Source organism: Thermobia domestica, chromosome 9, assembly GCF_964235325.1.
Source record: "Thermobia domestica chromosome 9, izTheDome1.hap1.1, whole genome shotgun sequence".
Classification (NCBI taxonomy): Eukaryota; Metazoa; Arthropoda; class Insecta; order Zygentoma; family Lepismatidae; genus Thermobia; species Thermobia domestica.
The window spans coordinates 6,185,801-6,213,116 of record NC_137462.1 but is presented as its reverse complement, the minus strand read 5'-3'; the positions used below and the strand labels follow the sequence as shown (position 1 = coordinate 6,213,116).

The 27,316-nt window shown below is 37.1% G+C and overlaps 1 protein-coding gene across 3 annotated transcripts in view; it reads left to right on the top strand.

Moving 5' to 3' along the window:
• The window catches only part of LOC145694361 (uncharacterized), a 162,898-nt gene that overhangs the window by 52,797 nt on the left and 82,785 nt on the right, over positions 1–27,316 (top strand). The window contains exon 1 of one of the 3 annotated variants that reach the window (XM_081770514.1): positions 1,102–1,375. The exons of the other annotated variants lie outside the window; for them this stretch is intronic. The gene's annotated coding sequence lies outside the window, so the exon portion shown is untranslated. Of the gene's footprint in view, positions 1–1,101; positions 1,376–27,316 lie in introns of those variants that run through there. 3 annotated transcript variants of the gene reach the window in all.

The following is a 27,316-nucleotide window of genomic DNA, read 5'->3' as shown; positions in this document are numbered from 1 at the left end:
GTTTTCACAAACTTGATGAGTATCCAAAGTTATTTGCTGCAAATTATAATTTCAGTTTAGGAAAAAATAAATCTTTTAACTCCCACGATTATATCCTTTAGGCTAAGGGAGACGATTATTAAAGCAAGTGAATAATAATGGAAGAATTGGTGGAATGAGAAAGTTAGAGAAAACAGTAGTACGTCGAGAAAACGTGTGGACACAATGTTGTCCACCACAAAATTACTTGACCGGGGATCGAGCCAGGGAACCCACGCAACAGAGATTCGCGCTCTACCACTGAGCCATCATGCCCCTGCCCCCAAACAGGAAATGCGATTAATTACAGGCTTAACTATCAAATGGAAATTCAGAGTCAGTAGTATTGACTACGGCAATTACGATCAATTTATTAAATCCAATTCGAGAGAAGATAAGAATTTTGATGTGTGAGCTTCGTGGCTAAGCGGTTAGTATACCCGTGGTAAACTCGGGTTTGATACCGGGCAGAGCTCATGTGGTTCGGATTCCATGTTAATCAGTAGGCCCCGTCTCATATAGCCTCGCTGTTGAAAGGGAGTTAAAATCAACTCATCAACTAAAGAATTTAGGTGTGGAATATGTATTCCTCGATTATGATTGCGTAAGTCCAGTGAAGATCCTAAAAGTCCTTTCCTTCACTGTGCTCGTAGATTGAAAGAACATGGTGACTCAGTTAAACGGTTCTTGGTTCGATCCCAGCCCAGGTGACAAGATTATGTTCCTTTCCTTCTACGCAGTGTGTTTCACCAATTCATTCTTTCATTGATTCATGAACATCCGCTTGCATTTAGCTAGTCTCCATCAACCTACTGTAACCGAGATATTTTACATTTGTTTTTGTTGGTTGTAGTTAAAAGAATGAAATTCTTGAATTGTATACATAGACATCTATTTAAAAAAAAAATAGTTATAAAGTTTTTTTGTAAAATATTTTCATCCCCCGCACCTCAGTTTCTCCCTACGCAGAAGATTCTTTGACGAATTTGTCCACGTGACCAGCAAGATAACACAGCTGGTGTTGAGCTGGTTGTTGTTTGTGGCTTCGCGATTTAGCTGTTGGTGTCCCCAGCAGAGGAACGCATTACGCATGCGCAGTCTCAGTTCACTTCCCAGCTGAATGAGCCAACAGACGAGGTGTCCACGTGGTGAAATAACATAATTCATCTCGTAGTGCTGAAGAGAGGTTGCGGTGCTTGTGATTATCTGTGAGGACATCACCTGAAAAGCTGTTATTGGTTAACTTTGTCGAAGAATCCTTTGACGGGCATCAGTTTTCAGTAATTGTGTTGTGTTCTGTGTGATAATTCGTGGCAGAGACATTCGGGGAGTTCGGGCACGTTTCGAAAATGGAGAGGTGAGTACTTGCGTACACGTGGATTCCTTCCCAACCCGTTAAATCCAAAGGTTACTGAACCTGGTTGGGTGTCACTGCCAAAAAATGACGTTCAAACTTCTAGGGTGCGCCTTTGACATCATTTCACATCAGCATGACTCAAATTTTACCCATTATTCCACGAAATAGAGTTGGAAATATGTTCCATCTGGTACGAGGTGTAAAGCCGAGGCCATGCTGTGTGAGTGCCGGGAGTTACTGTTATTTACTGGAAAGCATGGAATGTGATAAAATAGAATTATATTTTAAATTAGCATGTTAGCTTTTTAGCGTATTTACTTCCTATGCAGTTGGCACTTAGTACCCATTTGAACCAATATACATTAAACGTATAGAATGCTGATTACAGTGTAGACTTCCTTTCATTGGGTATTTAGTTTCAAAATAACAATTAAAAAAGGTTGTAACCATGTGCGCCGACTACGTGGGGGCTCCGGGGCTCCCGCACCCACAGGATTTGTACGTAAAAACAAATGAAATAAATACTTCTGACTTGCCATTATCAAAATAAATAAATAAACAAACAATTAACACATTGAGATGGAAGTTCAAATTTCTAAACTCTAAAACATAATTGTTTGTTTCAAATGTGTTTGTATAAAAGGCAACCAGCAACATACTCCTCCTTTCCTTGCCTGTCTAGTCTAGTCAAAGGCAGTCTATACAATAAATTTAAAAAAAAAAAAAAAAAAGGAACTATACGTATTGTGAATAGAATCGAACATAGCCCTTTATGACCGTGTTCATAAAATATTTTAACTAAAAGAAAATAATTTTAAAAAATCGAGACTGCCCTGGAAACATAACACGCTCCGCCATTGATATGCACCCACATATATTTTGGAAAGTCCGTGCGACAGTGATGCTTAACTATCATCACGACCGTGATGTTACATGTTGGTTGTAACATGTTGTTAATTTGTTTTGACGTTCAGTATTGGTGTTAATCCGGCGTACCTTCCCTCAGAAGTTTCAGAAAGGTCAGGGATGCATTTCTTCATGATCAATGTGTTCCTGGTTTGTATTATTTCTTTTGGATGGTGATAATTTTAGAGTCAGTGACTGGCATAATCTGTCATCATTAAATTGTGACAAATTCGTTTATATGAAGGTCTGAGTAACAGTAACAATAAATAAATAAAATTAATAACAAGCACGCTTGTAATTAATATACTTTGCGAGAGCTAAAGAGCACGGTGACTCAGAGGTAGGGCGCTCATCTTTGGTGTAACGGGTGCCTGATTCGATGTCAGGGCATGAGAGTTAGTGGTATACATCAGCATGTTCGTCGGTTTTCTCGGAGCTCCCGCTTACTTTTACATTGTTATTCCACGAATTCTTTTATTGTCATTCATTTTCATTGATCATCTCTCTTTATAAGGGCCAAATCCTGGGACGTAAAACGCGAAATGCAATTCCATTCAGTTTCATTTCGATAACTAATAGAGAGCATTTTAATTTTAAAATAATATTGTAGAGTCACAAACAAAACTGGATACCGGTATATGTTTTATCAACTTCAAAATGTTCCGGGTTACTATTTTTTAAAGCATAGAGAGAGAACGTAATTTCTTCTACAGTACAAGAAACTATATTATAACGGGTCAGTTTGTTCGGAAATTGACAAAGTAACTTGGAGTATGTATGGTTATTTGCTTGACGACTTTACAACTGACTGAAAGGCATGATTTTTATTATTATTATTATTATTGATATCTGACCCTTATCATAAGTGTTATGTCTTTACTTGCCGCAGATTGAGAGCTTCCATGCAGTTCACTCACAAATTGTCTTTTGTCGTAATCGTAACTTGTTATAATATCTCCTATCGGTTTTCTTCACTCTTTCCTGTTCTTTGCACCATGTCTCCTGTCTGTTTCCAAGAATTCAGTTTTTCTTACAAAAGGGGCTGCGGTGGCTTAGTGGTAGAGCGTTCATCTCTGGTGCATGAGGTTCCTGGTTCGATCACAGCTCGCAACAAGTGAACTTTGTAGTGGACAAACACCGTGTGTGGGGGTATCCTCGGGGTTCTCCCGTTTCCTCCCAATTTTGTTCATTCTACCATTTTGTCCATTTATCATCGTCCCCTTTAGTCTACCCGGCATAAATTAAAAGATTTCATTTTCTTCTGTACAGGAGTCCTAACCAGTTTTTTTTTTTTTTTTTTTTATTGTTTGTGTTTCGGATTCCACATTAATTAGTAGATTCTTCCATTCGCTGCTGAAAAGAACGTTAATTTTTTTTTTTTTAAATCAAATCATCAATATTCTGTTAGTTTTCCGTTCAACGCAGCATTCTTAGCTCTTCACCACTTCCACGTTAGGAAAGATATGAGTTCATCTCTGGAGACAGGTGCATGCCGCGGAGTAGGGACTCTGATTCCGTTAAACGGTGGGTTCTGCATCGTATAGTCCAGTGCTATTCAACCTTTTTTCTCGCGTACCCCTTGACACAGTTCGCCATCCAATTGTGTAACCCTGAAGTTGTTTAAAAATAAATTAAATCGAAAATAGCTTAAACTTACTACACATGTTCTGCTAATTAAAAAGGAGGCCAAATAGAGACCCAACGAAAGGATAATCATTGTGTCAATCAAAAAACTTTAGGAGATAAAGTGTATATCCGAAGAAATTAACATCGGAAATTTCAAAATATATGCGAGACATTCAGATCTATTGAGGGAGATTTTCCACTTATCCTCCCTGATAATTCGCACATTAGAACTAACCTATTAATGAAATGACTGAGCCAAAGGCGTCGTTTCAGACTTCGCTTGAGGGTGGCAACACCACTACCGATATAAGACTTTCATGTTTTGTATTAGTAGACAACCTCAAACTCTTGGGGGGCAATTGTCCACTCCTGCTCCCCTAAATGACTCCCCTGGACTGAGCTTGTTTCCGGGACACTCACTCACTCGATTCTTGGTCGAATCTTCTTCGAGTGTTTTGGGAATCAGACCTAACTTTCGGTTTTTCAAGTGGGAATAGGCGCAAGTGATGCATCAAATTCATGTACAACTTTCTCGGAAATTCGCTGGTGTAGTGAATTTTTCCGTATCGGTGCAAAATTTTAGCGCATTTTGTCTATTGATGTAAAAGTTACAGGGGTATATGAATATAAGTGGTTCACCCTATATATTTTTATAGAGGGAGTTATTCTATGGGCATATAATTTGAAGTACTCAGAAACTACCTCTATAAAAATTTTTGCGTAAGTACTGCAGGATTCTGAAGCTTGAATACTTAGATAGGGCACATAGTAGTTTAGTAGTTCCTAAATGAACTTTGATTCGACTACGGTAGGTCCCATAGTTTTGGACCTATGGACCTTTAACGTTTATTTTTTCATGTTTTCGGCAGTCTGTAACTCGGAAACTTTCTGCACTCAGGTTGGTCTATACTTTTTGTCTTGGTTCCAGGAATCACCTTGCAAACGTCGGTGTTGTTTTGAAACACCCTATATATATAAAATATGAAAATCACTCTTTGTGACTTTATAACTCTTGAACCGACCGATCTCGATGAAATTTTCAACATTTGATGAGGTTCGGGCCTGAAATGATGGATTTTATCATTTCACTTTGACGGTGTAAGTTAAGGGAGGGGCAGACAAAAATGATCGATATTAATGTCGAACCATAGGTTTTGAAGGTCGCTGAGATGAACAATGGTATTTACGATGCCATTTAAATCCAAATTCAGACCCATTAGTACGTTATGACCAAAATGAAACACATTCTGACCGCGCGAAGAACGGATATTCTGCTAGTAAAATCTATATGTGTGAGCAGGATGTTATAGATTCCATTTTATTTATTTTACATACATTATTGTAAAGCTTTTAGTTAACTATTACTTCATAATGAATGACGTATTCTTGGAACCGACTAAATCGTAATTTTGCATGCGTTATATTAATAATGAAGTATAAATAGATGCTTCATTGAGAATTATCTATTGAACTGGTGTGGGTCATCAGTTATATTAGCCGGACGTCCATGAACTTTTGTCTTAACTTCTTGATCCCAGTTACTACGTTTTCCAATTTTGTTTGTTTTCAAATATATATTGACTCTACTTAACTGTAACTACAGGGATAAGCCTATCAAGATTGGTGGTTACGGGATTCTAACCCGGAATGTGTTGATTGCAGAGCAAGAGTGTTAATCAGTATGTTACGCTCGCATTGTTTGTCTTGTTTTTACTTCCACCATCTCAGCGTAACAAATACCTTTTTAAATTGTAATTGTTGACAAGAATTAGTGGAAGACGCACGGTGCTCCTTGTAGATTTTCGGGATTTGAAATGTATTAATGTAGAACGTGGGCGATTTCTTTCCCTGTTGAAAGTTCTTGTATGGTTAACAAACGACGCATCTTTGGCGCCAGAGAGTACTGTACATTTAATTCTCGTAGGAGTTCGTGATTCGACAGGGTATGATAGCTCAGTGGGTGAGCGCTCACGTGTGGTGTTAGAAAAGTTCCTGCTTCAATCCCGTGTCATGTAATTGTCTAGTGAATAACATTGTGTCCATGGGTTTTCTCGATGTTCTCTCATTTCTTCCCCGCATTCACGTTCCAGTTTCATAAATCAATTTCATGAACTATTAGTCTGCTTTAGCCTAAAGGGTATGACTATGGGACTTTTTTCCTTTGCTGTTCTGTTCCCACATTCAGGTGTAGGTCTAAGTCTCATATACGAGGGGCGTCCAGTAAGTTATCTACCTAGACAGGAAGGAATGCATATAGGCTCACGTGATCGTTACTGTTTTTCGATGTAGTACCCATGGTGGTCTATGCACCGTCGCCAATTTGTGGGCAACTAAGAAATCCCAGAGAGAAAAGTAGTCTTTGTCATGGTCTGTAGTCCACTACATGAACTCTTGCTTGCTCTCAGAATCTCAGTGGTGGATCCAGGTTTCATCCCCTGTCACCAATTAAGCTAGGAATTTGTCCTGGTCCTCTTCAAAGTCCGTCCTGCTTCAACTTCCGCAAATGCATCGTTCGCGGCGTCACACAAACAGTCGCTACGCGGCGTAACACAAACACACTGCGTTGCTCCGATAGAGACCTGCACGGGCCGTCGGCCCGAACCCGACCCGGGCCCAATAAATTTTAAAAGTTTCATTTTGTAACATTTTTCGCTCACACACTTCTTCAACGTTTGCCTTTATTCTAATTATCGTTTAACGAAAGTCAATAATTATTAAAGAATTGCAATTAATCGGCCCCACTCGGCCCGACCTGAAGAGTAATCAGTGTCGGCCCGCCCCAAAGAAATAACAGATTCGACCCGCCCAAGCCCGGCCCATGCAGGTCTCTATGCTCCGACTGACCTCAAATTGCGCAGCGGGATTCCCCACAGTGGCGTGTTAGACATCATTATGCTTCGCCCCTCCCTTTCTGTCTAAATAGACAACTTATTGGACGTTCCTCGTATGGTAGCCTTGGTACTGATAGTGACAATAAACTCAAACGAACCTGCAAAGTATCTGAGAATTCGTTATTTAAATAAGTGGTAATTCACCCAACAAAGGAAGAAAGGTGCAATACATATCATTTTCGTGGCAAATATAGTTGCACTGCGATTTTTTTTTTTTCATGGAGATTTATCATTGACCATTTATTGTCACATTGCGGAGTGAATTTGTCTTCAAACACACGGGTGGATATAAATTACGCTGAGTGAGTAGACGAGTACAGCATGCAACAGTGAGATATCTTGACAAGACTATCAGGGTTCCTGCCCCAGAACAGTTTGTTTCTCCAGACTTTTAGGAATGAGTAATTTTTAATCAGAGTTTAACGTTCCTTTTCACCATCCAAGCTACATGATACGCAACTTTCTGTTCAAAGTGGTTCCCGAAACCGCGCACAAAACATGATCGTAAGTGACGACGCAAAGAATTGTATGAATTGATGTACATACGTGGGTTAGATTTAGAGAAACAAGAAAAGGAAAGTCATAGTTCCTAAAGGATGCTTCAAGGGCTCCGTGTAATTTGCATCTTTTTCTGCATCATAAGTGATATGCGTTGTGTGCTGTTTTCTTTCTTACATAAATTATTCAATTTGATTAATCAATTAGAAGAAACACTTCACTTCTAGACGGGCTCAAAGTGGAGTCCAAACCACTATTTGGGTTTGTATAAGACTTCCATTCAAGTAATATGTGGTTCTCATAAAGTTCGAAGCAAATTCCTAATAATCAGGACTTGCTATCTTAGTCGCCTCATTATGTGCAAGTAAATGCATAATTGTTTAGTGGACTATGTCGACTACGAGTTTATTTACTACGCAGTGTGTTACTTAATAGTTTTGTAATATTGCTGAAGCAGCAAAATCTTCTTAACTGAAGATAACGCGTACTAGTTATTTAGAGGATTTTAGTAAATGGTTCAAGAGTGTAAAGGAAAGTTCTAAGGCAAAGTTTCAGCAGCTGACATAAGCGAAAAAAGTTTTATGTAACGTCCTTTCGAGGGCACTCTGTAATAACCACGGGTCACTTTAAGTCATGATTCTTGGCACTATAATTCATTAAATATAAAAGTAAATTTGTAATCGTATGCTTTAACCTCATTATAGTTCTGTTTTCGGTGGGGGGTTACGTAGATGTTCCAGTGTTTTTTTTTCTATATATTGAAAAATGTTATATATATATAATATAATATAATATAAAACGGAACTGAAGCTTTCTTGTGTTTTGTCGAGTATAGTGTTTGCAATTTCCGTGTAATTACTTCAATTTACGCGAAAAATAGTTCCATTTTATAAACACAGAAAGGTGACTTTCTGAAATTCGAGCTGAAACTTGCTTCGAGTTGAGAGTCTGTTCCACAGACTTAAAGAGAGGTGGAAGCTATAATCTATGAGAACATTAGGGAAGTAACTTTCTTCAAATCTTAATAATGAGGATATTTAAAGAAGCGGAAGTATCCGTATGGTTTTCTGCGTGATTTCGGTTATGAAATAGGCGTGTGGGTACACGCTAGTCTCCAATTTGAACATCTCGAGCTTGAGGTGATCGAGTTTGAAGTCCTCAGGTACATAAGTCAATGTATTAGTAAAGAAAATTAATTTCTTTGACGGTCTTCGTCTCTTAGAGCTCAGTACACTTTCCTCTCGAGTTTTCTGTGTGTTCAAAACGCACATAAGCCCCTTGCGGTTGGCGACATGCGCATTACCATAATTACTTAATGATTCTTTACTGGTAAACCTTCACGAATCTTCATGCTAATTTGTTTGAAAAATCAAGCTAGGGAGTTCTGTGACCAGTTTTCAAGAATACAATTGAAGGGTCCAGGGGAAGAAACTGATAAGTCCAAAAATCGGTATTTTTTGTTTTTGATGCAGTGTTCTTCTATGAAAACGGACGTTTCTGTTGATTTAATGACGAGGGGAACACTATGATAAGTCCGAAAATATTTACGAGTAAAGAAAACCCATCCTGGGGAAGAATATGTTAAGTCCACAACCTTCTGGGGAAAACGCTGTTAAGTCCAGGTTATTGTTGTGTTGTATATACAACTATCAGCATTTATATCGGCCATTTAAGAAATTACTTGTTCACAGTATCCGTTCAGAAACGTGCTCTAGTTACGTGAAGTTTACAATAAAACGTGGGTTTCTTTAGTTGTTGTGGCCAGTGGTAATGATCAACAAAGCATGGATGATTCCCTGAGTGAAGAAGAATCTGCTCCACCTTCAACACCTAAGAAAAAACTTTCATATGGAAGAATTCCAGATGTAATGCAAAACTCAGACGACAGAGCCATGAGACCGGCCCAGAGTGCACTTGCAAACGACGTTTTGAAAAGGTTAATGATGTAGGAAAACAAGAAATCATTAGACGAATGAACGAAATGGTGTCAAATGATAAAATTAGCATATACCTGTCAGGCCTAATTGTAATAGTACCTGTGCAGAGACGTAGGCCTAGGAAAAACGAGAGTGAAGCGTCTTATTGTGATGCATCATATTCATACCGACTGCGGGTGGTACAAGAAGGATAGACAGAGGAGGTCACTGTTTGTAAAGCTGCATTCACTTCACCTTATGGTATTGATCGCGGAAAAATTGATGATCTTACGAAACATTTGAAAAATACTGGTAATCCTCGGCCTATGATGGTAAGTTTTAACGTATTACACGTTACAAAATAACGAACGTAACCTACCCTAACGTAAACTAGCCTACAAATGTTTAACTTAGCTTATAAACAGTGCTCTCAATCGGGCCGATTCCGACTCGAGCCGGGCCACTAGTTGGGGCAGCTCGAGCCATGAGTAGATTCAGCTAGGGTTGTGTTACGGGTTGGTCGAGTCAGCTCGGGTCAGGTTAGGTCAAACATTTTTGTTTTGGTTCGGTTCAAGTTGACCCAAAATCCGACCGGAACCTTACCCGAAACAAAAATGTTCGAACCAACCTGACACGTAACCAGATCCGAGCTGACTCGACTGACCCGTAACACGACCCTAGCTGACTATCCATGACCCGAGCTGACCAACCAGTGACTTGAAAAGAGCTGGGGACCGCGGCGGCTCAATGGCGTTCACCTCTGGTGCTTGGGACCTGGGTTCGATTCCGGCCTGCGCCAAGTGAACTTTGTGGTGGACAAACACCGTGTGCGTGGGTTTTCTCGGAGTTCTCCCGTTTCCTCCACTTTCTTCATTCCACCATTTCATTTATCACTCATCATCACCGTCTCCTTTAGCCTAACCGGCATAAGCATGGGACGTAAAACTAAAAGATTTCATTTTTCATTTTTGAAAGCTGACCCGATTCGGGTCAGAATCGACCCGACTGACAGCACTACTTCTATATGCTGTCTCTAACCTATCTTGTTTTCACCTCAACTAATTTTAAAAGCATCACTCATCTAGGCCTATCATTTTTTAGGGTTCCTGGAGATCTCAAGAGAAATATGCAGATTTGCAGTCACTGTAAAACTATTTCTCTTTAAAAGCAGTGGAGTACTACACAAACCTTCCAAAGGCACAGTAAATCAAGAAACCACCATTGAAAAGACTTCATAATATGTACAAGTGTTACAAAGATGTGTTTTTATTAGATTTCTTACAGCAATTTTGTATATAAAATTATCATCAGTTTCAAGACAGTAGTGATTGTTTGGGGAAAACTCTGATAAGTCCGGTAAACAGAGCACAGTACTTTTTTATTGTTTAAAAAGTATTACTACTATATTATTTTTCATACTTTATAATATCCAATCACAATAAGATATAACTAAAATGAATGTTAACAACAATAAGCATTACATTGTAATGACATTTTGAAAAATATGTAACTTCAAACTTTAAATTTGTTGTACTGTAAAATTTGCAAAATGTGACTTATCATATTATTCCCCTGGACCCTTCAATTTCATTTGTACTATTCAGAATTTGATTAATCAGTTTTTGGATTCTCCAGCTATAAGCAGGGAACACAACTTAGTACATAGGGAGGAACAGTAACTCTATAATAATCTCACCTCTGTTGCAAAGAATGTCTGGTTTCATCTCAAGCCATGGGAGTTTATGCTGAAGAATATCATGCCGTGAGTTTCCCTCGAAGTTCCCCCATTTCTTCCCACATTCTCATTCCACTTGTTCTTGGCACTGCGTAGCGTAGTCGCTGACGCTCTCACCTTTGGTGCCAGCGATGCCTGCGGTCGAGAGGTGTAAAAGCTTTTTTCAGGCCAGTCCTCTTGAATGAGGTTTTCCTCGGTCACACCAGGCATTATGCCGCGATGTATCTCATAATAGTCCCTTCCATTCGTAGACCACGTTTCCATTTTACATGAATCTTGTAGCTGTCATAAAAAAGACCTTGCTACCCGATCTTTCTATCTACTGTTTAAATTTTACAACTTCTTGTAAGCAAGAAAGGTATCACCACCCTTTCAGCACTGCACTTTAGTGGACAAACAATTAACCTCTTCATTAAAAACATGTATTTTGGCGCACTCCCCCTCCCTGTCCAAAAGAATCCGTTGTTTCGAAAACGGCGAAACTGTTTTTTCCTTTGTCAGCGGGAGGGCGATAGCAGGTAGGAAGCAAGACGTCCCAGAAAGTTGCACACTGTTCGACTCTTTGCAAGATGGAAAAAAATGTTTTATGACCCTTACAAGACTGTGTGTACATGGTAAAATATGGTAGGGTTTCAAGTTTATATATATATATATATATATATATATATATATATATATATATATATATATATATATATATATATATATATATATATATATATATATATATATATAGCTACAAGTTCTTGTAACGTGACAATGTGGCTTTAGTCTGCAATTCTCCGGGCAATGTAATCGCAAAGGGACGTATCGTTCACTCCTGACGTACTGATTTAGCCGTAGATACCGAAAACTCAGAAAACTAATTCCTAATCTTTCATAAACCCTTTTCGTTAATCATGCGTTTCTTTTAACCTACATATCTGAGACGTGAAACAGATTTTATTTCACTTAAATTTTCAGTGAGAGCAAATGATTAAAGCATAACTTAGGATCTTTTTAGAGTAAGTGTTCTTGAATTTAGGAAAAGTTGTAGTCCGCAGCAAAAAACTTGCAACATGAGCATGTAAGTTTATTGTTCAACGACGAAGTCTTTTGCTCCAAAATAAGTGTGCAGGGGAGGACGCCAAGGTTTCTCCTGGCGTGATTCACGCCACTTAGACGTTATGTTGATTTCTGGGCTGTTAGGCGTTGTTTCACAAACTTAAATGCTCATGTTCCAGTTTTTTTTTTTTCCTACGGACTGTACATTTTGGGACATAACAGTGTGCGCTAGGCAGTGATTCTGCTGCATCCCCCTTCTAACGCAATGAAGCACCATCTACTTAGGGAACGTCATGTACTCTGTTGTAATTCTGACCAATTCTGAAACAAATTATGGTTAACTACTTGTATGATATTCATATTGATTAAAACTAAATTTCTGAGTGTTTGATAAAGAATACAAATACGTATAGCCCCCTATCTTATTATTAAGAATAATTTAGCATGTAAGTGTACTTCCGAATGACCTACTTTTATGTTGCTAGCTTCTTCACGATAACGCTTCAGCACACCGCTCTAAAGTTCGCTCTGAGTATTTGCTCAGTACTAGTATCCTCACTTCTTGCTGTTTCCCCAGGTGAAGAACAAACTGAAAGGGAAGCGTTATTATGAACGATGATTTACTATGCCCAGATCTCCGACAATACATTGTAGGGTTTGTTGGAAGACTGGTTGCGAAGGATGGCATTTTTTTTTTTTTTAAGGTGGAATTCGTTAAAAATAATTTTAAGAAAAAAGTATTTCAGAACTTTACTAGTCTCTTTTGTATTAAATGAGTTTAGACAATATCTGAAAATATAGATACAGTTGCATACACAGAATATCAGGGGAGGATTCAGGCTCGCAAGTTCATATTTTAAGTGTTTGTGTACGTGCCTTAATGTGGTAAACTTTATTCTGCGTAACGTCTTGCACAAGGGAGGAAAGTTAGACCCGGAAACCCACCTTGCATATGCCATTGTATAGATGAATGTCTCCTTTGTGGGATTTTTATACTCGTATATGACAGGAAAAGCAAATATATTTTATGCTTTGAAGAGTTTGTTATCGCTTTCATGATTGGCTTTCATCTTTAAGTGAAATCTTATAATTGTCATTACCTATCTGTGTAATATTTGGCCTTGAGAACCAACACAGCAGAGTAATGCTTTGGTTTCTTAGCAGTTGATGTAGCAGTCACATGTGCACTTCATGATGATTCTTCAGGTCTCTCCGTGAATTCGTGCGACATTGCATCTATAGAAAGTATATGTATGCTTAAAAAGTGATCTATATGTGCTCAATGAAAATTATACCTAGCAGTAATATTTACGATTGGAAAGTTGTCTTGCATGTTTTTACGTGTTCCATTTCATATTCCGGACTGTGTGTATGCCAATAAGACGCTGCTCTTCTCGTTTGAGTTTGCTTTAGATGCGAGTTCGCATGATTAATTGCTTTTTATCGTAATTTTGTTTGCTTCAAGCGATCGAAAATGGAACAGTCCTTCAGGCATTTTTTATAAAATGACTTTTGTCAACTAGTTGAACTGCATTAATTTTGTGCTGATTAACATAGCTTTAGCTTAAACCTATTATAGTGGTTAGAGACTTGGTGTTCTTTTCTAAGAGATTAAGTTGCTACTCGTGGCATTTGTCAAGGTTGTAGTTGTAATGATTTTCCGCCTTTCCATTAAAGACTAAAGTAATTGAATCGTTTCGCTGTACTATGTATCCAAGGTAGGATATTGTTTCTTACTCTTTAATTTTATTTTGTAAATAACAAAGCTTACCGGTATTAATTGTGTAAATTTTACTTGTATCCCGACTTCATGTTGGAAGCAGATAGTAAAACTACGCCAAACTAATAGTTTCTTTTATGGCTGTATAGTCTGAATTATTATCGTAGTAACTGACAGTAATTGGTATGTACTAGTATCGTCTAATGTTGACCAAATATACTGAGAGGAAAGAGTAGTTGGAAAGATTAACGCAGGAGCGGGTGAAAATGATAGTATCCTTATATTAGAATTGTAAAAGCTTGTCCATTTGCCGTCGTTTAGTTTCAGTGTACAATTTTCTTTTTGTCTTTTTAAAGGAATGACATGTATATTTTCTTGAAGTACCGTGTGTGTGGCACGGTCACCTGTAAAATTAGTTAATAAAAAGAAAACTGCCGCCTTCTCTGTTCAAAAGTGAACTTAAACGAATTTTCCAGCAGTAGAGTGTTCATCTCTCGTGTCTGGGGTCCCTGGTTCGATCCCAGCTCGGCCAAGTGGGCTTTGTAGTGGACAGACACCGTGTTCGTGGGTTTTCTCGGAGTTCTCACGTTTCCTCACACTTTATTCATTCCACTATTGCGTGTTGAGTTTAACATCCCTTTGAGCAGCGAGGCTATGAGACGGGACCTACTGATTAACGTGGAATTCGAACCACATGGGCGTCACCCTGGAATCGAACCTAACTCTCCCAGGCCAAAGGCGCGTACGCTGACCGCTTAGTCACGAAGGAGCTCTTTCCACTATTGCATTCATTTCGCATCGTCGTTTCCTTTAGCCTAGCCGGCATAACTAACCGTCGGACGTAAAACAAGGATTTATTGTCAGTTAACTTCCACAGAAATTGACAAGATAATGCCTATGAAAGTATAAACTTCTACGGACGATTGCATATGTACACTCATGTCCAAAATTATTGTCGCATGTCTATAAATATGTTATTGTAGGAATATAATTTGAAAACGAATTTGCCCGGTATTTCTTATAATGTTAGTATGTGAATAATCGGCAAAGATATGTATGTGGCAAATTTAATGTCTAAAGAGTTGTAAATAAGAACAATAAAACGAAAATAAAACTTTCTTGTCCATTAGCAACATTTTGTTTTATTCATTTTAATTTTCGTATTTATAATTCTTTTCCTATGAAATTTACCACAAATACACATTTCCTGATTAAAATAATTATCAAATTGTATTCTTACAATAAGACAATTATAGATATGCGACAATCATTTTAGACATGAGTGTACCTGCGTGCCTTTTCTTTTCACATATTCTTGTAGTATAAACCTATATGTGAAGTACCCGATTTCTTTACCAGGCACATTTTATTTTGTAAAATAATAATAAAATTAGTGTTATTCTCGAAAACCGCAGAAGATTACTTTTTTTCTAATTATATGCATAAAGATAATGGTTCAATCAAGAGACTACGAGCTGAATGATTCCGAAGTGCAGATGTTTACGTTTGGGCCCTGTCAACTTGTTATACGAATGCTGTCTGTCAATAGATAGTGGTTTGAAAACAGAACTTTTATTATATGAAAAGTAGTTTTTTACAATGAGTTCCATTGAAATTTTTAATTTCCCTTCGTAATCATTGTAATTCTGGAATTGCTAGGCTTAAGTTGGCCATAATAATGCAAGTGCTTTGAAACTTTCACGTATATTTGTATATGTTTTTCCCATTTTTCTCAAATCGGCGATAGAAATTAATCGACCGTGGTGTGATTGTTTCCACTCCGTTTGTCATCTAGTTGCGACACTGAATGAACGAGATTAGTGGCTTGTCTCTGCTTTTCTCTTGTAGCTAGTTGCTAAGTTAACTGCAAGATTACTGATCAACTGTTGCGAGTGTAGGTACAGAATCAAACGGATGGAATAGCCACATGGTCCTTTTGATTGTGTGAAGGGGGAAAAAAAAAGTGTAAGTAGACTGCATACTGGGGAGACGTCTCGATTTTAAAAAAGTGAGTGTGACGGTGGATTTTGGCTCGTGTCGAACGCTGAGTTGCTTTCGTTGTGTCGTTTTCCTAGTTAGCTGCTTTGTGCGATTGTTTTGGGACAAGGACCTCATTTGATGGAGACTACAACACCACAAATAGTTGCAGACGCTGGGCTTTTGCTCTCGTTTTTCTAATTCCTTTGGCCAGGTGAGCAGGACGTCGATCTCTACCAGGTGAAAGGGTAGTTTGTACTAATAGAAGTAATTGTGAGTAGTGCATCGTGTATTTGGTTTTGTGATTTCTAATATTCGGTCCTCATTTGGTAATGATAATTTACTAGGTTTAGAATATCTTAGTAGTAAGGTTTGTGCCATGTTATGCATATATATATATATATATATATATATATATATATATATATATATATATATATATATATATATATATATATATATATATATATATATATATATATATATATATATATATATATATATATATATATATATATATAAATTTTGGTAAAATTTGAATTATTTTAAAATGTAAAATGGTTGACAGAAGTGCGTACAAATGTGAAATAGGGGATGACAACGCACAGTTCCGTGTGAGGTGAAGAATGTAGAATTGAATACCTATTCGATTTTTTTTAGCATGTTTATATCACATAACAGTAGAGAAGGAGTTTCCTGACGGATTGTACTCTACTTACATATAGGAATATTTTTGTCAGATGACTAATGTTTTATTGTGTTTTCTTCCGCTCCGCTGTAAAATGCTTCCTGAGACAAGTTTTAAACTAAGAAATTCTTACCTATTAGAGAACACTGTACCTAAACTGAAAGCGTTGGTCTCCTGAAAACATTTGAATCGGATAATGGAAAAAGGGCTTCGGTCACATAAACTTATTTTTGAGGAAGATAAACAAAAACATTGCAGGATAAGCTCGATTCCCGGTGGGGGCACTCGGTTGAAAAAGTGTAAAAATCTTTTTCAGACCAGCCATCCTAAATGAGGTTTTCCTGGGTTACCTCATGCACACCAGGCAACTATCAGGGTGGTACCTAACTGATAGATAGGTCCCATGCCACTTACTTCCTTTTCCTTTCCCCGGATAGTGTACTCGCCGAGGGACGTCATCCTTTATACGTGACGAGCTAAATGGCCATAGAGCCGAAAGCTCAGAAATCTAAACCCTGCAGAACAATTTCATTCTGCGTAAAATAATCAAAGTTGACCTTTGTTTTAATACAATATGGGCCCATGAAACTGAAGCCCATTATGCATAGAAACCTAGAGGTACTCTATAGGAACAAAAATCCGTTCTTAATTCAATGTAGCTATGTTGGCGATTGAAACCCTTTTTGCATGAACTGGTTCATTTATACGAAGCGTTCACTTTGAAGAGCAAGAATATAATATTCTAAATGGTATTGTTATTCCACAATTCCATCTTCGTGTTAGTACGAATGGCTATGTTGGAGCCTCTTAAAGAGTTGCAATTAAAAGACCAAGCAGGAAGCTGCTGTAGTGAGTCCTCGAGCTTAATAGCGTTTCATGTAGAGAGTGAGTTTGTTGCGGGAAAAGAAATTTCTTAACGGATACCTGATACCCCATTTGATAACAAGTGCACGGCCATTATGAAAATTACGTATTCTCACGATGGAATGTGAGAAAAGTGTAAGACATGGGAATGTGTGTCAGGGATGTGGTACGAAATGTTACAGGCTTGTTACACAGGTATTTAAAAATTCTCGTAGCAGAGAAAGTGTTACAGATAATCACTCGGCTCGTAGATGATGATTGAATTGGACTAGGTGGTAACTGATAAGAATCATTATGATGAGTTTCATCAAGCAGAAAACTGTTGGAGATTTCTTAAACTATTTTTCCCTCGGTCTTCCATTTACTTTATTTGAAAATACGAAATTACGTCGATAGATTTCCGGGCGGCATACACGTTTGCAATTATGCTGTTGCTTGAATGACTTATACAGGGTGTCTATCGGTCCCGAAATCAGAAAACGGTCATGAAAGTCAAGAAAAAGTCACGAAATTTAGGTTTTGGGTCACAATTTTTTTTAAAGTACAAATATAAGTACAGATTGGAAAATTTTGTTCTATAAAACATCAAAATTCACCACCAAAAATGTCTATGGTCTGTTTTAGACGCTACCAAAACGCAAAGCACGCTTTTATCGCATGCATGAAAATTCGGCCTAATTCGCACCCAAGTTCGCTCTTGAGAATGTTACGAAATTTTATAGTTTGGTAAAGAAAAGGTCACGAAAAAGACACTAAATTTCACTTTTGGAATGTTAGTAGACACCCTGTTATATTTGATTATGCATACAGTAAGTAGTTTCAGAAGGTAGACTTAGAGAACCTTGACGATAAGTTTAACCGTGAGGGATTTTTTATTTAATATTTTAAAATTATCTTTTGATATAGCCCCAAGAATTCCTTATCACAGAGTTACGTAAAATACGTAAAGATTCTAATCTGGTCCATACAGACTTTCTTACATTTTAGAAATCTATTATTATTATTATTATTATTATTATTATTATTATTATTATTATTATTATTAAAAAGAAAAAGGAAAAACAATTGTGTATGAGTTTGGAGGAAACGCAGCATAGTACTCAGGAAACTAGTGAGTGTTTTCGAAACGAAGTCTTCATTCTTACTTAGTTCGTTAACTAAGCCTACGATTTTATAACTTATTCTGTGATAATGGGAATATATCGTGACAAAATAACTGTTTTTTCACTAGTCATTTCTTCCAATTAGTGACTAATTGTGCAGAGAAATCTAAGCTGTTGAGTTCAGCAGACAGATAGCCGAAATACCCGTTCTTCGTATGAGCAGAATAGTTTCATGGGAAGTATTTGAACCCCTTCCATCCCCCTGAATTTATGCATGGGCATGAATTTTGACTTTAAAATATGGAGTGTGTCGTTATTCATCGCAACGACCCAGAAAACTGTAAATTGGATACTAATATCGCTAATTTTCGATTATTTTTACATGTCAGTCCTAGCTCTACCATTGTTAATACTGATGAGGACTGTACTTGACTTGAACGGCATCGGGAGTTTTACTTTTTATCTCACTCTCAAATTGTGGAATCGACACTAATATCGGTCATGTTGGATAATTTTGATATCCCGCCCCTTATTCGCCGCCTAAAATGTACTAAAATCCTAAGTTTTTCTAGGGTCCAATCATGCACCAAAAATCATCAGAATCAGTTCAGTGATCAAGAAGTTAGTCGTCAAACGTCATAACGTTCATTATATATATATGAGCTAACTCGCATTCTAATACGAGCACTAGCCTCTTTTCCACTTCCTCACTGTATCTGTACATGTTCCTTTACAGATACAAGGGAAGGACGGGAGAACTCACAAAGGGAGTGAATTGCTATAGACAAACATATAAATGTAGTATTTTAATGTACACTCATGTCCAAAATGATTGTCGCATATCTATAACTGTCTTGTAAAAATATAATTTGATAAAGATTTTTCAGGGTAGTTTTAATACCGATACTATGTGTATAATCGGGAAATGTATATTTGTGGTAAATTTCATAGGGAAATAATTATAAATACGAAAATTAGAATGAATAAACCAAAATCTTGCTAAATGGAGAAGAAAGTTTTATTTTCGTTTTATTGTTCTTATTTACTGCTCTTTTGACATGAAATTTGCCACATACATGTCTTTGCCGATTATACACATATAAACATTATAAGAAATACCGGGCGATTTCGTTATCAAATTATATTTCTAAAACAACATATTTATAGACATGCGACAATAATTTTGGACATGAGTGTACCTAAAGATAGGTGTTGGGTGAGTTTGTGGCAAACTTGAAGTGATACATGGTACCAAATGGAAATACAACTTTTTTTCTTATAAATCCAATATGCCTCATTGCAGCTCTACCGACCGACTTGTTGCCACCATATAATAGGTTTTGGAATTCAGATGAAAGCAAAACGCCTGCAATGTCCGTCAACCCGCTATGCATAGCCTCTCTGCTGGTTGCCTAACACAAGGGTGTGAACCTTGGAACGCCCTAGCGACAACGTTAATTTTACGGGCGTAAAGTGATCTATAAAACGTTGAATAGAAAAATTGATGAGACTTTTTTTTCTTTTTAAACTTAGAATGAGAGTTGGCGAATCTACATAAAATTTGGAATCAGTAAAAAGTGTACGATTGTAGAGCTTGTGGTATCCGAGATCTCATTGCCAGAAGGAATTGGCCATAAACATATAAACGTAGCATTTTAATATAGAGATAGAAAATTACATATGAAATTAGGGTTGCCAGCTGGCTGGTTTTTCACCGGCCGGGCCGGATATATTGCTGTTATTTTGATTAAAGCCGGTGACCGGTCAAACTTCTTACAAACCCCTTTATGACCGGTTTTTCAAATATGTATCTAGTTTGAAGTATAGATTTAAAAATAACCTTCATTCTGTAAATCCAAAACTATCACATTTCATCATCTATCAAAGATCAACATATTTTGTTCATCTGTTTAGACAATTGTAAAGAGATGATAGGGACTGTCAGGGAAAATTTGAAAATGACGTAAGGAATTTTATACATTTATTGAGAGTGAAAAAGGACTTTTTAAAGGAATTCCCTGTAGTTGAAGTATAAGTTTAAAGAATAAATTTCATTTTCCAAGTCCAAAATTGTCACGTAAAGATTATTTTATTTATTTATTTATTTATTTTTTGTTCATCTGTTTCGATGATTTTAAAGAAGTGGCAGTTACTGATAAATACATTAAAATGATCAATGCCGATTTCAGTTTCTCATTTATAGAACAGTGTATCTATTAAGATTATTAGTGAATGTACAAAGGATAATGCAGAATACAGGTGCTAATGCACTTTTGTTTACGATAGTACATTTTCTTCCCATGGATGGATCCGAACCACGGGCGTCATTTCAGACTTCGCTTGAAGGGGGGCAAGTCCATCACCGACAAAAGACTTTCACGTTTTATACTAGTATATTAGTAGACAATCGATTAAAATATACGTATTCTTCAAACTCTCCGGAGAAGGGGAGCAATTGCCCCCTCCTGCCTCCCGTGGTCCGAACAGAGATACTTCACACTTAGACCTATATCATAGGGGATTTTCGGGGGTGCCGGTTTTTCTATTTTCCAGAGTTGGCAACCCTATATGAAATACGCTACTTCCTTTTGTCGAAACTTTCATGCTTTCTTCCGAAAAAGAAATGTTCCGGGGCGGGGAGGGAAAGGTCCAAAATTAGAGGTGGCTACATTGGGACCCTACTAAAAAAAAAAAAGTCCTGCAGAAGAGTGACCTGTAGTGGTTAATTACCTTAGCTCGACTTCAAGTGACTGGAAGAAAGGCTTTTTATTTTTGTCGGTGACTGTACAATCAGTATTACAGAACATAATAGATCGTAATTCATCAATTTATTTGACGTTTAGCTTCCTTGTAAGCACTAAGGGTACACGAGATGGATCTTCAGTACTAGATGGAATGGGAACAATCACGATGCGTTTACTGCTACTCCAACGTGAATTGAAATTAGCACTGAATGTACCAGAGGCGGGCACCCTAGCCACGAGAACAGCATGGAGAGGCGTATTTCATCAATTATTTATTTATTTTACGAAATGCTTCGAAAATCATTGCTTCCTCATAAGAAATAGAATTTTGCGTGAGGGTTGTTTTGGTGTATCTGAATGTATCTTGGCTATGTTATGGTAGTTATTGTGCAAGTCCGGACTTGTTTGGGCTTTCCTTAACCTTGAAGAGACCGTGAATCGGAGCTTACAGGAAGCCATTCAGTTCAAGTTCAAAAGAACATGAACGTCTGAAGTTTCTTCCGTGGTCGGTAGCAATAGAGCTTAGAATATCAAAGGTTTGCGTGCAGAGTTTCAGCAAGAATAGTTAACGTTCACTCATGAAGCAGGTGCTTCAAAAACAATAATTGCGTAATGTAATAACTTAAGGGTGTACATATGGTGCTCGGAGATTGATATTATTCTTTGTATAAATTTTCTTTGTTCTTATAGTTTTCTTAGTTTTGTGTTGAGGAGAAAGTTGATTGGTGTTCTTATGGTTTGAGTGAGCGTACATATATTCCTTCTGGATGATGTCATTTTGATTCCCACTTCACTCTCTTTGTCTATGGGTGTGACTGTGACTGGCCAAAGACGTGACTGAAATAGTGATTGTTAGGTATAGACTTCATGCAGTGTGTGATTACTTAGAACAAAAATACTGTTGTTTACTCTTTCATTTTTACGTAGAACATTTCGCACTATTTACCAGCTCCCATCATTTTATAGGTAGGTATTCAGTTTTTATTTTACTAGCCTGTTACAGAACCACCGATTAGCAAACCTGGGAATTATGTAACATCTTATAGCTCACTTCATGTGCTCCAAGATTCGAAATATAAAGTAATGGAATAACAGTTTGAAGCCATTTTCTGGAACAGAAGTTAACAGTAGATAGCTTAAAGCGTGATCAGAAAAATATTAAAATATTCATTAAACTATAACTGCAACGTACAGTCGACTGCATAAAGTAACCTATTTCTTACACAAGATGCACACACAATATGCTATTCTTTTTGAAACGAAATTTTTAGTTAACGTCCGACCGTTATGCCTCTGAAAGCCAAAGAAGAGGGATGATAAGTGGAAGTGAATTATTATGAAAGAACTGATAAAATGACAATGAGAGGAAACGGGAAAAACCCGAGAAAACCCACGGACACTGTTGTACACTACAAACTCCCATGATCAGAGATTAAACCAGGGACCCTTGTACCCGAGATGAGCATTTTACCGCTGAGGCACAGTGCCCCGTTATTTCTTCTGTTATACACTGTATGATCATATTGCATCGGATATACAGTGACGTAGTTTTCGTAATATTGGTGCCGTGAAAATTATAATTAAAAATAAATATATGTTGTGCTTTCTATTAAGGACAATGCCAGTAAGATACATGAACTTAAAACTAGAGTCGCATGCATAGGTATTTCTTACCAAAGTGGAAATGTAAGAAATCAAAACAGATTAAATTTGGAGAAATTATATTTGAGTGAAATGTTTTTATCTTCGCAATCTCGAGTTCCATTGAAAAGTGGCTGACGTAAACAGGTCGCCGCTTGCAGAGAATAAAGGTTGCAATAGAACTGTATAATTATATTTTCAGTGCGTAATATGTTATCGCTTTTATTTATATACTGAAAATCATTTCTGCAATATAAAAATATTATATGTAATAGATAAAGCTTGGTGTGCCAAACTCACATTGTTATAAATTTTGTAAATTCAATAGTCTAATAATACTTAAAAGGGTATAGTACATTTTTTCTTGTTTTATCCTGTCCGCCCATGACGATAGGTGCAAATAAGGTCCTTATTTCCAGGGGACAGTCCTATATCTGTCTCTCTCCTCATTAAGTAGCAGAACATCAAATGCGACTTTTACGTATGGATTGAAAAACATCCTTTGACTGCAAGGAGCAGAAAGAGAAAAAGACGTGCGCAGTTCTGTTTCCACATTTGACGATAAAATGTTTGCTTTCTTGAGTGAACTGATGCGATTTTCACCTGAACGAAAGTGTTTCAAATTAATGGGTTAATTTCATGGCTTAAGAAGTTCGGAGATTCATTGCCGCAGAAATTAAAAAACTCTATTTTAATATACCCTGTACCGAGCCAATGCAGTTGGAATTGGTCCACCCTGATTCCCGAAAGTCTTGCTTTATTGTCTTCCTATACACCCAGAGGTAGAGATGCAAGGGACCAGGAGAAACAGCTTTTTCCTTCTTTTTTTTTCTGGAGAAATGGACTGTTTTAAACACTTCAATTTTAATGAAGAAACGTAACACGAAAAACACGTTAATTGCTGTATTTTGAATAAGAAAAAAAACTCGAAAAATTAAAGAATCAAAGAAACATTGGTTACTCGATAAGAAACAGGGGAAGATAAGTGGACACAGTGAATTTTGTAGATTCAGCGAATTGTTTGTAGAACTCCAGAGTAATTTTCAACGAAAAAATGTTCCGTCTTAAGCTATCCATGGAATAGCATTAACGTTTAGAATTTATGCATAGACTAAAACCTCAATTGGTAACCTTTTTTTTTTGGAGTTACGCATTTTATGTAGGAAAATATGCAGAACATGTATATTTATCTATTTAGCATTTAGTGAGATTGTTAAAATTAGAAGAGGAGACAGTTAAAAAGGTAATACAATGTTTCCTGTTTCAAACATACTGACACTGTATAACCATAAAGAAAGTAGTAGTTCTTTAAACAATGAAGTTTTATCACCATTAAACTAACATCATACCGAAAACTGCCATTAGGATTTTTTTTATAACTGAACTTATAGTAGATTCAAATAGAAGTTCAGAATAGTTTTTCCCACCGGAGAACAAAATACAAGTGAAATTTTGCACTAAAACCAAAATGGTAGTTTCTTGGTTTACGATAGGTCTTTTTTCTTTTCTTTCTTTCTTTCTTTCTTTCTTTTTCTTTTTTTTTTTGTCAGCCAGTTTGACTTTAGGCAACCCTTAAAACATATAACGGAATATATATATATATAAAATAACTTTCAGGCACTAGATTAGATGCTTAGGCAACCAAATTGACACGGTGGATATGTTGGTTACATAATTTTACACTTTCTGGCAACTGAAGAGATGTAAGTTTGAAAACTGATCAAGATAGCCAGCCTCTTGCTAAATATAGGATTCACAAGTATTGAATATCGTGAAGGCACGTTCTAAATTGTAGAATCCACGTGATACTTCGTGGTACTCTATTGATACGATACTTATCTGAGCACTCTTTCGAAATAAAGCCTCTCTAGCCGTTCCAAACGTTCCTGGCGCAATTGCCTCATATTGTATACTGTAAATGCAATCAAAACTTGAGGTTGCATGGGACACCATTTAATATTTAATATTATGATTTAATAATCGAGCCAGTAATTGTAATGGGTTACTTTGGTCTGATATGAAACCGTTTTATGGGTGTGAAAAAAAAAATCCCGGAAGTCGTCAAAAAATAAGATCCAACCAAATGTGTAATGTAGTGAAGTTGATTTTTCCATATTTTTTATTGAAGGAAAAGTTTAAACCTCGAAACTCCCCTTGCGTACGTCACTGTACATCACGATTCAGTCAATATATTCGTCATACTGCTGATGAGAGAGTAACAAACTGTTATGTTTTAAAAACGGATATGAGAGAAGAGGACTCTTCTAACCACTATCCTTTGCAGAAAGTCCAATTAGATTGGACACATCCTGCGAAGAAATACTTCTTCATACCGCCATAGAAAGGAAGATGGAAAGAAAGCGAGAAATAGGAAGAATACAAGTGATCGATGACTTGAAAAGTAGAAGAAAATACTGGAGGCTAAAAGAGGAAGCTGAAAATCAAGAAACATGGAAGAAACATTACCAGGCCTAAACTGAAAATAGGGAGAAGAAAAAAAAAAAACTCGTTCACCTAGTCCCAGCACCTGCCAAAAGGCAGAATACGTAATAATACAGGGTTACTACTGATCAGGGAAAATGGTGCAGGTTAGGGAAACTCAGGGGAAAAGACTGGAAATCAGGGAAAGTCAAGGAAATTTTATAAAATGTATTTTTTCTAACATTAATTGCACACCAATTTCAGCTTAGCCAACCATTAATGATCACAGTATGGAAAGTTTCTCAGATGTTTATGGGTAGTGAGTGGAATGTACGTATGAGCAATTTATTATTATTTGTCTCTATGCAATAAATGTTCTCATAAATATTCACCGTTATTTATTCCTATTCATGTGTCAGTCATCCGGCACCTGTCCTGAAAGTCAGGAAATTTCCTTCCAAAGGTCAGGGAGAAGTCAGGGAAATAATTTCTCCAGATCAGTAGGAACCCTGTAATAATAACAATTGATCAGTATGAAGGAGGTAGTTCTAAGAAAACAGTATGGCATGGCTGTTTTTACGAAGATTTTTTTTTTAAAGAATAGATTCAAATAGCCGTCCTCTGGATACATACATTAAGTTTCATAAAGTGTTTCTTGTATCACTTCCTCAAGTGGAGAGTGTAGGATATCAGTTGCAGATTGGTTATGTCCTTCAATTTCTCCAGCTGCAATAGTGCGTTGATAGTCCATTGACTAGAATTTATAGAAGGAATGGAGTCAATGTAAGCCAACGCATCCGTTTTAGTGGCCTTGACCTGCGCTGCATTTGCGAAGGTGGATGAACTCGATCGTGACAGCGAAGAAGTCACGGTCTGTTGATAGCAAAGCTTCTTGCTTGACATAGTTCGAGTGCGAAAATAAAAATACAAAACCAGAGGGCTGTGCTAAAATTCGAGAATGTTGACTTCGTAGAAAGTTCAATTAGTTTTGTCTTTAGTTTGTTATCGAATAGTCAGGATTGTAGAATTCTCTTTCTCATATACATAGTCTTTTTTTCTTCTTTTTTTACGTGCTCTTTCATACCATTGACCCTTGTCATCACTTGTAAGTTTTAAACAGTAATAAGCGACGAGATATGTAGATAAATTATTTTCCTCATAACCTATTGATCAAATTTGTTGGCTGACTGAGGTAAAGAACACATTCAAGTGTTACGGAAAGCGTAGTTTTAACATTCACAAGAAGGATTTCTCCTTCGTATTCATTGATTCAGTATTCATTTGATCTGTAGTGTAAGCAGCTCTTAAAGGACGTATTTAGTGACTGGGTTTGGAGGAATAAGCGAGTTTATAGTTTCATTGCGAGACCAGTGAAGCATAATAATTTGAGGTACATAAGCAAGGATGATATTCTGTTGGTTCCCACCCACAATCGCCATTCATTGGAAATTTCTCCATATTACTCAGTTATTCACAGACCACAAAGCAGCAGATCTATATACAGTATTTCAAAACAAGAAAAATTGATAGAAACTTCATAATCAAGGAAAGAAGAAAAGTGCCTATATAAGAACAATTTCTAACCTATACGCCATTTGATTCAAGGCCTAAACATTTTGTCCTTAGATTACCTAGGTGCTAGACTCGTTTCCAGTCGACCTGATGCACAAGATTTTTTTTTTTTTTTTTTTCGAGCTCTTCGCATTAGTGTTCGTCTGACTTCGCAGTAAAATTCATCCTATTCGATAACCACTGATTCCCGGCGTAAGCTCATGTGGTTCGGATTCCACGTTAATCAGTAGGTCCACGTCTCATATAGCCTCACTACTGGACGGGACATTAAACGCAAAACCAACTCGATAACCACTGACCTGTGAGGAAGTCAATAGAAATATCAATGAGATTATCGGCGAAAAGTCCGTATTCATCTATTCACATCATATTGCCGAAACACTTGATCATATTAAATTATATTTTGCTACTTGAGTACATTGGAGGCGGGGGGGGGGGGGGTCGACGCTTCATTAGTGGTTCCAGTTCCGTACTTTATATGACGTAAAAATTAGAATTCACGGTGGTACTGATATAGGTGGCGTGTGTTTACTATAATGAAATATGAATTTCGTAAGAATTTACTTACGCTAGTGAGGTAATGGGTGCATATCAA